This window comes from Octopus sinensis, linkage group LG9, assembly GCF_006345805.1.
Source record: "Octopus sinensis linkage group LG9, ASM634580v1, whole genome shotgun sequence".
In the NCBI taxonomy this organism is placed as follows: domain Eukaryota; kingdom Metazoa; phylum Mollusca; class Cephalopoda; order Octopoda; family Octopodidae; genus Octopus; species Octopus sinensis.
This window is the reverse complement of record NC_043005.1, coordinates 93,790,042-93,805,837: the sequence shown is the minus strand read 5'-3', so window position 1 is coordinate 93,805,837 and position 15,796 is coordinate 93,790,042.

Genomic DNA, 15,796 nt, shown 5'->3' with positions numbered 1-15,796 from the left:
TATTTGTACCTTTTTTCTTGTTATCCATCTTGCACAATTCCTTCATCTAAAACCATCCTTCCACATATTTAATCTTTCTTATTAACCATATTTCCATTGAATGCACTGCTATTGTTTCAACTAATTTTGAAAATGAAGAATTTAGGAACATTATTAAACTATTCTTTTTATATATCTTAAATTTAACATGAAATTTTGATGAACAGTTTCAATTTAGAATCACATTAAAACAGGAAGTTTGTCTCATAGAACCAGGAGCAGTTCCTTAAAAAATTTTACCTTTTCTATTGCCTCTGTTCCTCCAAGCTCACAGGTCTGGTAAATCCACCACTGTTCCACCTCCCCACTGATCTACTTCTCTTTCCACCTCAACTTTTCGCGTCCAACCCTCTTCCCCCACGCTAACACTTACACTCAGTCTTTCCTCCAAAGTCTACCTTGCTCAATGGCGGAAGAACTGCTTGTTGCATGTGCAAGGTCCCTCTAAACTTTGCAATGAAAGAATCTGGAATGTGCAACATTTCCAAAAACTCTGGAATGGCAACAGTTCTCCAACATACCTGCAAATGTTGACTAACAACTGTTTAAACTTGAGGACATGAAGCTCAGTCAGAAGTTTCTCTCACAAACAATGCTTTCTGTTACTTTTAATCTTTTTTCCTTTTACCTACTGAAAAAAATAAATAAATAAAACCTCAGTATGCCTCTCCTTATATGGAGTTTTATATGTAAGTAGTACCTAATACCAATGAAATAAAGCACTTATAGAAACTAAGATCAATACTCCAATAAATTGTTAGATCAAGAAATGATTAATTCATTAGAAAATTCGTTTAATATGTTTGCTGAGTGTTTAACTAGAATTTTATGTCCCACATTACTGCATAGTTTTCAGTTGAGCCTTTATGCTTGAATATTTAAAAATGTAGAGTTAAAATAGTGTCATTAATTCAGAGATTATGGTCTTGATTTCAAAATTGAGATTGAAGAATAATAAATCAGGCATTACTCAAATATTTCTGCATTCTTTACTTTTTACTGACCCAACTCACTAAATAAAGCCATGAAAACTATTTTAAAACAAATCAGTTCAGTCTATTTCAATTGAATTTCAACCCTTCTGATAACAACCTGTCTGAAACCACCCTAGTTCCACAATATAAAACTTCTCATTTTAAATTAAAGACTTCCATCAAAATTTCAAGTTTTATTTGTGTTTCAAACACTAAATAAGACATTTTTTATTAAATTCTTCATTTCTTTTAAAATGAATTGGAACAAAAAACAGATTTTAACAGAAATCTAATAACAAAAGGGAAACCACTTCAAAAGGCATAAAGTTGAACCAAGACAATTTATATAAAGATCCAAAATTGAGATTTTACTATTTTCTTTCAATTACAAAGAACACTCAACCTTCAGATCATAGCCCTGCTACATTTTACCAATAAATCTATATTTGCTGCAAAATGATTCTGTTAGCAACAATATACCTCAGGAGTTACAAGATCAACTTTTATAAGGAGAGAAGTATTCAGAGATAATGCAATTTTTTTGTTTTTAGTAAAATTTAATTGGTTGAAAATTTAGAAAATATCTCCACATCAAGAGTTAGAATAGACTGGGAACCCCAGTACAATCTGTTGCATGATTGGGTCACTAGCAAGCTTGCTTGGTGAGGATGGTGAATTTGGACATGCTATGGGTGGAGGAATACAGCAATGTCCGCCATCCAATAAAGTAAAGGGTGGACGATGCTCATCAGTTGTAATGAAGACAATCTGGAAGGAAAGCGAGAAAACAAAAATGGTCTGCAAGGACTTTCAACCAGCTCAGAAGGAGAAAGACAAGATTTCATCTATGGCAAATAAAGTCAGTTCGCGGCTGTAGTCTCACATAACCAGCCCCAGTCCATTCAAAAGTACCTTGGATCGTAGGGCTTGAGGAGACCTATTGAGTCAAGTACATCAACACAAATATGAAAATCAAATGGAAATTGTAGTTGTGATACCCGTGCCAGTGGCACATAAAAAGCACCATCCAAACATGGCTGATGCCAGCGCTGCCTTGACTAGCTTCCGTGCTGTGGCATGTAAAAAGCACCAACTGATTATGGCTGTTGCCAGCCTCCCTGGCCCGTGCCGGTGGAATGTAAAAAGCACCTACTACACTCACGGAGTGGTTGGCGTTAGGAAGGGCATCCAGCTGTAGAAACATTGCCAGATCAGACTGGAACCTGGTGCAGCCACCTGGCTTCCCAGACCCCAGTCGAACCGTCCAACCCATGCTAGCATGGAAAGCGGATGTTAAACGATGATGGATGACTGATATATTTAAAAGAAAAAAATTACATATGAAATGATTCAGAGCTGAGTAGATCATGAACATTTTATAGCTACATTTCCAAACTAGCATACGTCAGACAATTTGAGGTAAACTTTCGATGGCCAGATGCTCTTCCTGTCACCAACCTTCACTGGTTTCCAAGCAAAGTAATATTTCCCCATAGCTAGACTTGTTCATTGTTTCTAGTCTCTTGTGACAAAGCTACTCATTTACAATCATTGTGATCTCAAGACAAGGGGACACAATGGGTTTCTTTCAATTTCTGTTTACTGAATTCACTGAGACAACTACAGTCAGCCTGGGCTATAATAGAAGACACTTGCCCACGATGGTGTACGGTGGGAGTGAAGCAGAGACCACAACTAGGAAACAAGCTTCTCAACCTCGTAAGCATACCTGCACATTAAGCATGGCAGGATATTAAAACAAAATATAAAGCCATGTTGTGAATCTGATAAATTCATAAAAGAAAAATTGAAAATGAAATAAGATTAAACAGAAAAACTTCAATAGTTGGAACATTTGAGGGTTGAATAAAGCTCAGATTGAATGAATGATATTTTAATTATTACTCTGGAATAAGCTAAAGTACTGAGGATGATACAAAGAGACAGGGATGAGAAGTAAAAGGATATATTCTACAGATCTGACTGGCAAGATACAACACCACAACAGTAGTGAAACATGAAAAGGGGTCAGGAGAAACATTGCAATTGCTTCAATGTAAAATCAATGAAAAGAGAGAAGAAATGAAAAAAATTGTCAAACTCTGAATACATTTCTAGCAGAACTTAGAGAATAGAATGATAACTTCAGAATGCTGCAATAAGGTAAAACAACTCAGGAATGCCAGTAGTTGGGGTGTGGAAATGCTGTCACTGAAAGTAAAAGGTTTCTTATATAAAGAACTACAGCAGAAATGGAGAAATATACAAAGCAGTTTATGAAGGGTTTATTGAAAGTTTCAGCTTGTATTGATTTTAGTTCAATATGTGTATTTCTAAACTGGGAAGAAATGTCAATTACCATTCTGGAGTCAACAAAAATTGCTCCTGGCAGGATTTGGCTTCAATATACCCATCACAGAATGGAAAGCAGACATATCACAACTTACTTTGACTCCCCTTAATTTATATTAAAAGTATTATTTTGCTATTTGTAGTCGATGTGGGTGTTGGAACTCTGCAGGTATCCCTAGGTAACATCTGGATAACAAAAGACGAATTTAACAATCAGATAATTATAACTTGAGATACTAATTCACTGGATGGCAGTTGTTAAACCAACTACCAAAATATTAGGCTGTAATGCAGTTAAAGGAAAGAGTTTAACAACTGGCACATACAAGTGCTACCAGCTGAAAGCTCTGCATACCGGGAGCCAGCAAGTGTATGGGGTCATCAGGAGAGAATGCGCACCGTTTCAGGGCCTACCTTTTGTTGGCATCAATGTGCACCAGTCCCTCTCACTGATATGAAGCCCTGCTTGCTAGATCAGCTGGTTATCAAATAAATCTCAATATTCTTCTAGCCATTGCTCAGAGTCTCTTTTTAACCAAATCCAGTGACCAGCCTTTTCCACTGTAGTTTGGATATCGGTCATGGTGGTATTGACTTTACGATGAGTTAGGCCTAACGATAACAACAGTGTCCAACAAACCCTCTACATCCGACTTTGATTGGAAACTGCTCCACTTTCCAGCCTGTGTCTTCACATTCCTCGAGGAGGTTTACATAACAGCCAATCTTTCGAGCCCAAGCAGCATCCAGGTTATCTTCATAAAGAACCGTTAACTCCACTAGATTCACAACTTTCTTTCACACCACATTAAAACGTCCGGTTTTTTCATAACTGGGATGAAAAAGAGTCCCTGGCACCCTGGTAAATCTGCCGCCACCTCTCAATAGCCATTCCACTTTTCATCATTCACAGGAAGTTTCTTCTTGAAATGGCTCTGCTGTCCTGAGTGCACAAAGGTAATGAAATCTCTAGGTGGTACCTTGAACAGTTTTTTTTCATTGTTGTTGAGACCAATTTGGTTCTTTATAGCATTGAAGATAACCTTAAGGATCAGGTTGTCTCCATGTATACTTATTCAATGCTAGTGAACAGTTGAAAAGAATATGTTTCAGTGTTCCAACCTTTCCACATTTGCAAATATCATTCTCAGAGATGTTCCATCTTACTAGATTTGCAGGTGATAGCAAAACATCATAGGATGAATGAATCAGAAAACATAGCCGAGATGTGGTCCACCTCCATATCTCATTTCAGCTTATTTTTCCTCCCATCTTGTCATCTGTCCTTGTTGAGTGCATTGGATCAAATGAAGCTCTCTCTTCTCTCTGCTTCTCTTGTTTGGACGCTGTTGCTAACAACAGATCTACTCTGGATCATACTTGCAAACAGTCTGAACCGATCTGCACCAAAACCAAGCCCCTTCCATGTCTCGGTGTGTAAGACAGAATGTCATCAGTCTCTGCTTCTGCCTTCCATTTCCTGGCCATTTTTACATCTGGTGGATTACACCTGATTTCCATGTCTTTCAACTCTCAGCATCATCACCATTCGTACCTTTCCTTGTTTATAAATTTTAACTATTGACACCAGTGGTAACTTCAATGAGCCTCTCTTATGATAAAGAGCTGAACTATTCAACATCAGAGGTAGGCCTAGCCACTTTCTAATGAACACCTCATATATTAAAAGTGGCCTTGAAAATCACTGATGCAAGCTGAACTGTAAGCACCAAATTTTATGTTTACCTGGTAACTGAGTTATCAATTGCTGATAATCTAACCTTGGCTTATTTCATAATTTCTATTCCGCAACTCCTACCGGACAATGTTCCAGCATATACTTTCCCCAAGCTCTTGACAGGTTCTTCCTTGACTGTTAGAATACTTTCTTCAGCTATTTGAAACTTAACTTCTTTTTGCACTCCCTAAATAAATGTCAGACTATGCTGCGTTTTTGCTCTATATCACATCCTTGATCACTTCACAAGCTCATCTAGTCTCAAGAGGACACTCAGCATGATTTACTTGTCAAGTCATTCATGAAGGCCTTCTTGGGTGATTTGTGCCAAAAAATCCACAGCTTTCAAGACTAAGATAAACCACATGACAGATATTGTTCAGCCAGCAGCAATGCCAATCTCCAATCGGTGCCAATCTGTTGTAAAATCTCCAGCTGTAAACCTCATCTCAAAACTGTCCTCATTAATTTGATCACTTTGTCAGGAATGTGGAAGTGGTCCATGGCTCTTATTAGTAATTCGTGTGGCACCGAACGATACACGTTAGCTAGGTTAAGCCATACCACGTTCAGACTTTTCTTGTTCTGTTTGGCATCCTGGATCACTTTCCAAATCGAAAAACAGTGTTCTACGCACCCAGGGATCCCGGGGATTCCAGCCTTTTGAACAGATTCATCAACATATCTGTTATTCTGTAAATATGTCACTATTCTTCTCGACAGAATTCCCATTGCCTTCCACATTCAATAAGGATATCAGCCTAAACTGTTTTATAGTTTCTGCATTGGCCTCCTTTGGCAGATGTATGCCTTTTACCAATCCTCTACTACAGTCTCTTCGCACCACAGCTGTCTGAGCAGGACAAAGCTTCTTTCACAGACGATTGCAATATTTGTATACTTTATACAAGATGCCATCAGCTCCTGGGGCAATCTTTGCTCTAGCTTTTCTCATGAAATCACTCACCTCTTTCTCCCTGATGTCCCCAATTTGAAATTCGATATCAGGTTCTAAGAGATGCTTTAGCACATTTAGAGGTGACAGTGGCTGGTTACAGTGTGGATCGCTGTAGGTTTCTTTGATATGAGCAGCATCCAATTCTTCTTTTATGCACAATAAAGTGCCACTCTTCGGTTCAGTGAACAGCTTCTTAGTAACCCTGTACAGGTCCTTCAGAAACTGCCCTCAAGTCCTTTTACTTTCCTTTCATCCTTCATATGTTGTTGCACATAACAGCATTTCCTTTTTAAATCGTCACACAGCAGCACAAGGCCAGGTTTTTTGTCATCCGCAGCACATTTCCATCAGTTTTTTAGGCTGATCTTTTCCTTCCTCAACTATTTCATTTTCCTGATCCAGGACATGGTGAGTAAGTGGTAGATACAGCTTATAGGCCATGTGCTGCAATTACCCACAGGCGAAATGACATTGTAAGGGGGGGAAAAAAACTAAGGAAGATATGGTACAGTACATTCCTGGATGACATGCTAGTGATGGGAGTGAGCTAAGAGGAAAACAAACAATTAGGCTGTTTAGAGAAAGCCTGTTGTTCTGGAGGATCTAAGAGGTCCACAGGTTCAAAGAGGCTCCAACACCAAAGACTGAATTGAAAGCTTACTTTGGGACATTGAGCTATCATCATTTCCTGGGTTTGTCAACAGTCATTGAGACACATGAATTGCTTGTTTTAAAAAAGAAAAAAAGATAAGTCTAAATCTGAAATGCAAATCAAGAAAGGGATTTCCAAGTGATCAAGAATCTGAATCTTTGACCCATCCAAACCAATTCATTCTCAGACATTCTCAGATGCTTTTGCTTGTGGAACAGGAGCAGTAATGGTATGTAAAATGGACAATGCGAATGAAAAACATGGCAATAAAGAGGCTGAAGTTGGGCAGGAAAGGGATTCTGGAAACTAAAGTGAACAGGTTCTGATTCTCTTTCAGAATCCCTCCACATTCAACCAGTAGAATGTCTCCCACTGAATTAAGGGCTGCTTTCCACCTCTTGAAATGTGATGCTCGTCAGGTTCCAGGGGGGTCAATGTAATATTGAACAAAGGACAAAGTACGTCTACTGAATACATTTAGAAAAAATGGTCGTGTTCTTGTAAACACTGGATGGAAGACCCTGTGACCCGGCAGTTGACTGAAGCTGAAGTTTATGATATTACTGGAATACCTGCAGTTTCTGAGTTACCTGAAATGGCAGGTAAAGTTGCTGAATCACCCAAGGCCTCAATTAGTGTCAATTCTCTGCAGTGTGATGCTACTGCCTCTTCCTGTACATTTGAAGCACCAGCTGATCCCAAAGTTAGTAAGTTGGAGACTTCAACCATCCCTCAAGTTTAACATTACATGTGTGAAAATACTAATTTACAGCCAAAGATGTTGCATTGATATGAATATGGAAGCAAGAGAAACAGCTTCCATGTTCCTGCCCAGCTATCTATACAGCATCCCATCAGAGGAAAAGGTAGAAAAAGCGCTTGGAACTGATAAGTAAGACAAAGAAATAAGACTTGCTTTCAAGATCCTAACCCTTACATTTAAATCAGTTAAAAAAAAACAGTTGGAGGTAATGAAATAGAAGAGGTACCTTAGTCTATGAGGCGAGAGATGAAGAATGAGATCTCGTGAAGAGTAAGAGCAGGATGGAGAGCATTCAATTCGGCGAAGGATGTGATGAAGGTGAACTTAGACTAGGCAACTCATGCCAATCTCTTCAACAGCACAGTCTTGCCTGCAATGTTCCATGCATGTGAGACTTGGGCCTTGACGAAGAGAAAACAACCTCTGCTTACAGCATAGAGCTATGGAAAGGTCGATGTTGGGAACCTGGCTAAGAGATCACATCTAGAATGAGGTGACCAAGGATCGAACTGGAGTGAAGGACATCATCACAGAATGCCACCATGCAAAGCTACGACGGGCCAGCCATGTTGCCAAGTTCACAGACAATTGGTGGGCCCATGTAGTTGTCAAGTGGTACCCACAGGAGCAGAAGTGACTACTCGGAATTCCTTCAATAAGGTGGGAAGATGATTTAAGAAAAAACGTTAGGAGCAATGTGGAGGAGAATGACAAGAGTATGAAGGGAGTGGAGTGAATGCTGTGACCAATGGAACCAACTTGTCACCAGACAGCCTGGCCAATCCAGGTGAAAGAAAACAAGACTGCAACCCACATTATAAGCAGTTGTTTGAAGATTTAATCACAGTGTTATCTACCTACTATGACTAAAACATTGTACAATGCAATCTATAGACAGGATAATCCCGTGAATAGAATGAGATTCAGGGATGTGACAAGATAAAAGAAAAATGTGAAGTGGGACAGAAGAAAGATCAATAGCCCTGCGTTTGTTAACTATGTTGGAGATTAGTGAACTAAAAAAGAAATCTACAGTTACTTCACATGATTATACCAGTAATTATTGGGACACTTGGATAATTGTTTTAGTAATTTAGAAACAGAGCTTCAGAAAGTCAAAAGAGAAAACAACTAATTAGGAAATTATAGTTACAAACTTAATAAAACTGAAAATATGTAAACCATTCCAGAAAAGCAGTATGTAAATGAGTGTATATATACATGTGGACAAAGTAGTGTAAGTGAAAAACATACAGATGTAATGAGAACCAAGCTTGCATACATATATGTACATAGATATCTGCATACATAAATAATTATCTGTTGATATTGCCCATGTCCCAATGAAAAGCTTGTTTTTCAGCTAGAGACCTGCATTTTCTACATTGGTGAGAAATTAAAGAGATAATACCTATATTTACAAGTGTGCCTGTACACACAGACATATAATCATGATATGCTTTCTGTGCTGAGTTCGATGGCTCATTATGGTCCAAGTTAGTTCTTATTTGGGGTTATTGTGCTCTCAGATTGGAAGACAACACCTCACTAGAGCATCTGAGCTTTGGTATGGATTCTACAGCCGGATGCCAACCACTTTACAGAATGTACCAAGTGCATTTTATCATGGTACCAGCACTTGTGAGATTGCTTGTAACTTACAATGTAACCATAAGTGAGAAGTAGATTGTCAGGTCATAACTGAAAATATTGTCCAAGAATGTCCATCCCTAATGTTTACTATCTGACGATTAAGGTTTATCAAGTTGATATATCTGCCTAGATAAACACTGATATGGAAATTAGTGTATTCAATCCTAGTAAAATTCTTCCCCATTTCATTCACAGTATCAATAAAAATGTCCTGATTTCAAGCATTCATTTTCTCAAATGTTAAATGAAATACTGCAATAGAAGAAATGTGCCATAAAGGATAAAGTTAACATTAACATTGTCTGCATTACTAGGCAGAGGCTTTAGTTCAGAACTTGAGCACACACAAGCTACAATCAAATATTAACAACTTAAGCAAATGTTAACAATTAATATGAATATCATCATCATTGTTTAATGTCTGCCTTCCATGCTGGCATGGGTGGGACAGTTTGACAAGAGTCATCCAGGCAGAAGCCTGCGTCAGACATCTGTGACTTTTTTTGGCAGGATTTTTACAGCTGAATGCTCCTCCTAACAACAACCATCCAGCAGAGTGGACTTAGTGCTTTTTACATAGCACAAGTGAGGTCCGTTTTGGCAAGGTTTTTACAGCTAGATGCCCTTCCAAACACCAATTGTAGCAGAGTGGACTTAGTGCTTACAAAAAGTTTTCTCCACCGCACTCAGTACATTATTTTAAAAAATTGTTCTTACAAAAAAAAAAATTTTTTGCCTCTCTGTTTTTTTGTACACACACACATCAGTCCACAAACATATTTTTTAGTTGGTTCACTAGTTTTCTCCGTTTCTCGTCGTTTTGCTTCTACTCGTTTCCCTTTGCTCTGTGACAGGCGTTTCGAACGAACATGTCTGGACCAGGTTTGCCTTTATTCATGGGAGATGCGGGCCTTTGGGTTGCCCAAGTTGAGTCCCACTTTACCGCCCATGCCGTCTCTCTCAATCAGCGGTTACATCTCCTCTACTGTAGCTTGCCTCCTCAACTTGCCACATTGGCCAGGGATCTCATAATGAGTCCCAATCCAGACGCCACCTATGCATCAGTCAAAGCAGAGATTCTCCGATGCAACACGCGGTCAGAGGAGAGCAAGTTCAATGAGCTCATGGCTGATGAACAGCTGGGGGATAGAACACCCTCACAATTCCTGCGCCGGTTAAGGGAATTAAGTGGGAACTCAGCAGACGTGCCTCTGCTGCGCAAGATATTTTTCTCCAGGTTGCCTGCCAACGTGCAGAGAATTTTGGCCACAGCCCTGGAGTCTAACACTGTTGACCAAATTGCCATGATGGCCGACAAAATCTTGGAATTTTCTGGCCCACCTTCATCGCGTAGCTTGTGCGCGTGTACCAAGACCCCTCCGACAGCTTCTTCTCTTCTTCACATAATTCTTTAGCATATAAAATAGATGCACTTACACGATGCATGGATGATCTGTGCCGTGGGAATAGGCGTTCACGCAATCGTAGTCGGAGTGTCTCTGTTTCTCGTTCCTCTGGGCAGCGTTCCAGCTTGTGCAGGTACCACTTAAAGTTTGCCGAAAAGGCAAACAAGTGTATCCAGCCGTGCAATTTCAAACCTTCGTTAAACTAAATCCGGACAAGTTGAGCACGGCACCTTCTTCCTTTTCCCTTCCTACAAATCGTGCGTTCTTTGTCAAAAATCTGGTGTTGAAGAAATTCTTGCTGTAGCTTTTGGCCTCTTTGTCTGACTGCAGACAAGCCCAAGCGTTCTTCAATTGTTTTGCATGCCATTGACTCATCTCCTATATCTACCTTCAGTCAGACTTCACTACGCCTCGACATTAATCTTCATCGAGATTTTCAATGGGTTTTCATCATCGCTGACATCCCGCATCCTATTCTTGGTGCTGATTTCTTGAATCGGTTTAATCTATTGGTAGATGTCAGGCGTCGGAGGCTTCTCGACAGTACTACGTCACTCTCCACACCGACTAGGAGTTCCACCAATGCGGTTCTTAGCCCGGCATTTTTTGTTGCTACCTCTGGAGACGCCTTTCATTCTCTTTTGGCTTCATTTCCGGAGCTAGTGGACATTACCTTTCAGCCGGCAAAGCCTACCCACTTGACCCTTCATCTTATCACCACCACTGGGCCGCCTGTTTTTTCGTACCTGACCGTCTAAAAACAGCTAGGGCCGAGTTTGAGCACATACTCCAACTTGGCCTAATACACCCATCCACCAGCCCATGGGCGTCTCCCCTTCACTTGGCGCGAAAAGGGGAGTCTGATTTTTGCCTGGTAGGAGATTATCGACGCCTCAATGCGGTAACAATAGCCGATCGCTACCCAATAAGAAATCTTCAGGACTTTTCGGCGAATCTTCATGGTTGTACCATTTTTTTCAAAAGTCAATCTTATACGCGCTTATCACCAAATACCGGTCAACCCAGCCAATGTTCCGAAAACTGTGATTACTACCCCTTTTGGGCGTTTTGAGTTTTTATATATGAGATTCGGTTTGCGGAATACTACCAGCACTTTCCAGTGCTTCATTGATGAGGTTGTCTGCGGTCTTGATTTTGTGTTTGCCTATGTCGATGATATAATTATTGCAAGCGACACCCGTGAAAATCATCTCCGGCACCTTTCTCAGCTTTTTCAGTGTCTTTACACTTATAGTATACACATAAATCCCAACAAGTGTGTTTTCGGACAATCTTCTCTAGATTTTCTAGGTCATCATATTGATTCGAGTGGAATCAGACCTCTGTCATCAAAAGTCAATACCATTCAATGCATCGCACCTCCTACTTCCTTGCGCCAGCTCAGGCATTATCTAGGGATAATCAATTTCTACAGATGCTTTATTCCCAGTTGTGCAGATAAGCTACTTCCTCTCACCAAGCTATTAAAGGACACTCCTAGAAATGACGGTCAAGTCACCCTCTCTGTTGAGGCACTGACAGCTTTTGAGTCCATCAAGAAGGATCTAGCTTCTGTCTCTTTGCTTGCACATCTGGTTCCTGGTACTTCTCCCTTTAACTGTAGACACAGTGGACGATCATACTTGACCTCTGGCTTTCTTTTCCTGCCAACTGCAACCAGCTAAATGACGATACAGCACTTTTGATTGTGAACTCCTAGCGGTCTATCTATCAGTTCATCATTTCCAGCATCAACTTGAAGGTCGAGATTTTGTGATCTATATGGATCACAAGCCTCTTACTTTGCCCTGTCTTCTAAAACGGACAAACTCTTGCCTTGTGCTTTCTGTCACTTGGATTTTATTTCACAATTTACCAGTGACATTCGTCACATACCTGGAAAAGAGAACGTTCCTGCTGATGCTCTCTCTCGCCTTCCAGTCTGCTCTCTTTTCGTCTCCTGCTGCGATTGACTTAACTGCCATTTCGCAGGAGCAGCCACCTTTGGCGACGTTAAACTTAACTTCGCCTAAGTTCTCCTGTTGCCGGTTTGCCTATCTTCCGCTTCTGTCAGCCGAAGGTACCATTCTTTGTGATACCTCCACTGGTTCTCCCAGGCCACTCATGCCTGAGAATCATCAATGCTCAGTGTTTGAGGCACTGCGCTCCTTATCACATCCTGGCATCGCTGCTACCCTTAAGCTTATCACTGCTCGTTTTTTCTGGCCGAATATGCGTTGCACTATTAACTCTTGGCCACGCACTTACTCCAAGTGTCAACAGTCTAAGATTCAATGGCACGTTTGTGCCCTACTTGGACACTTTCCCCCTACGGAGGCCCGTTTTCGCCATGTCCACATTGATCTGGTTGGACCATGGCCTGTGAGTCTCAGGTTTTCTTATCTTTTAACTTGTGTCGATTGTTTCTCCCGTTGGCCAGAAGCCATTCCGATAGCAGACATTTCTGCTGAGTCTGTTGCTCGAGCCTTTGTTTCTAACTGGATTTCCCGTGTCGGAGTTCCATCCAGATTGACTACTGATTGTGGACGTCAGTTTGCAGCTTCGTTATTTCATGAATTGTTGCGCATTCTAGGTGTGCATCATATTCACACTACCAGTTATTATCCAGCGTCTAATGGATTAGTTGAACAGTTCCATAGACAGCTGAAGGCCGCCCTTCATGCCTCTTCAGATCCACAATCTTGGACTGAATTTCTGACAATTGTGTTTCTTGGTTGTTGTACTGCTGTCAAGGCAGACCTGGGTTTTTCTTCTGCAGAGCTACTGTATGGTACCACACTGGCATTGCCTGGTACGATGTTGGTGCCAGACACTACCCAGCCCCATGATCCGGCGTCTTATGTCACCAGACTGCGTTCTTATTTTTCCAGGCAACAATCTCCACCCTCTCATGTCCCACCGGATATAGACACGTGGTCACATGTTTTTGTTCGAGACGACTCTGTCAAGGGACCTCTTGTTTCTCCTTATAAAGGAACTTTCTGTGTGCTTTCTCGCACACCCAAAGTTTTCACCATCGAAATGAATGGTCATGCGGAGACCATTTCAGTGGACCGAATTGCATTTCAATTTTTTGTTGTCATATTGTGTGCCACATCTTCTGGGGGATCGGCAGCCATTTTGTTTTCTACAGCCACTACAATTTTCCTGTTTTGTGTCTCCGCACTCGAGGGGGTGCCATGTAGTGACGCTACTGTGGAAGTTTCAGCGCGCATGCGCAGAATTGCATTACTTCCGGTAGGCTGCCGGAAGTTCCCTCATGCACAGGAACTGCAACCTGAAAGCGTCTCCGCTAAATCTGTCTTTTTGGAAGAGCAGCCCTAACGAACAGACGTGACTAAAACTTCTCTCGGGGAAAACCCTACGCATGCGTAACAATTAAATTAATTTAACAATTAAGAAAATAAAACGAAAGGCTAAAATTTAGGGTTAGGGTTAGTGACAGAATGTTGTCTCAGTTTTAGACGCAGTAAATGATTTTAGCTCAATAGAGGCTATTGATTGGTTAAAATTCGAAAAATTAAACTACGTTAAACTTACAAATTACAATTTTCTCAAAAAAGCCAAGAGAAAAAATGTTTTATTTTGACACATTCTACCAGTATACGAAGTTTAAAAGTGTTTAGTTAACTAGAAATTGTGTTGAAAACTGCCGTTCAAAAGGAAAAGATCCTTTTGAGCTCAAATCACGCCGAGGTCAACTTTACTGTTCGTTCAAATTTCGTAGAGTTCGATTTATAATTAGTTACCACATTTCTTATCTTCTTGAACTCTTTGCAGGCGAGAGAAAATAAAGCTAAGATTAATTTAAGCCCTGGGTAGTCCTCACACTTTTCATGGGATTTCTTACTTGAGTCTCCTTGGAATAGAGGAAAGGCAAAGTCAATGCATCTGAGAAACAACTTCAGGGGTTGCCAAGAGTCAGTCGTGCCAGGCGCTAAAGCCTTAATGAAACCTCGCTACGGGTTTGATAGAAGCCCTTTGTTACAGGTAATGTGTTTGTCAGGGTGTTTATCCACCGTCATATGCCACAGCGAAACACTGTCGTCAATCCGACCACGGCACATGTAGTACTGGTCTATATTATCAGGTACACTAGACAAGAACGTTGCCGACAACATCTGGAGGCAATCACCCTCTATTACCAGCTGGGAGGCGTTTACGGACCATTGAGACACTTCCAAAACGATAAGCAGTAAATGTATTCCTGTAACATGTTCATTATCCTCCTACGTTGCAGCCGTGCTCGGTACCGTCTTAAGACAAGGGCACACTGGCAATTGCCCGGGGGCCTATAATGCTGCTAAGACAGCCCTAGCCGTGGTTCCCGCTTCCTTGCTTCTTTATTATGAGAAATCTTTTTGCACCCCAATCATATGTAAATAGTAATCCTACAAATAAAGTTACTATTTTTTTATTACTTTGCTCTCTCCCCCGACAAATTCTCTTCTCAAACCCACTTGCCTCACCACTGCTGCACAAAACATTTCTCTGGTCATTACAGCCATCATTCTCAACGTGTCTCGAACGGACTCTAGCCATTACCAAACATTCCAGCCTATTTTGCATGTGTCCCTTATTATGTGTCTTATTATCAGCCCGATCTTTCTGACCTGGCTATTTCATGTTTTATTTCCTTCAATTCTCACAATTGAATAACGCTGAAGACATCCATAATTAACAACTTTGCTTCAATACTTTGATAAACAAGTCTGGAAATCTTTTCTTCTACATCAGGATTGCAAGATAAGTTTACAAGTAATGGATTACGTTACTTTCATGACAGCACACGACTATTAATGTGTGCGACTTTTTGAGCTAAAATCTGTAACTTTTCTATTTTATTTTAAAATATATACCCATGATAATTTTAGCCAGTCAACAAAATTATAGGCAAATCAAATGAAATCTGTTTTATCATTCTAAAATACTTTGATTCATCTTGTATTATAAATGTAATTTGGTACTTTTATCTGTGGAAACTGACCTCCGACTGACTGAGCGAGGGAGAACACTTCAAATCATGCAGGGTCCGAATAGTAAGATTTCGGCGGACAAGTTTTCTATATTCTACAAATATTAAAAAAAAATTTCAGTGACGAAAGGAGTACGTTGAAATGTTTCAGACATCACATGCGTGCACTTTTATTAGTAGAAAGTCTTAATTTCAAGTAACTAACAAACTGCTTTCTACTCTTACTTTATCATTACACAGATAAAACCTTGTAACAATTCAGGCT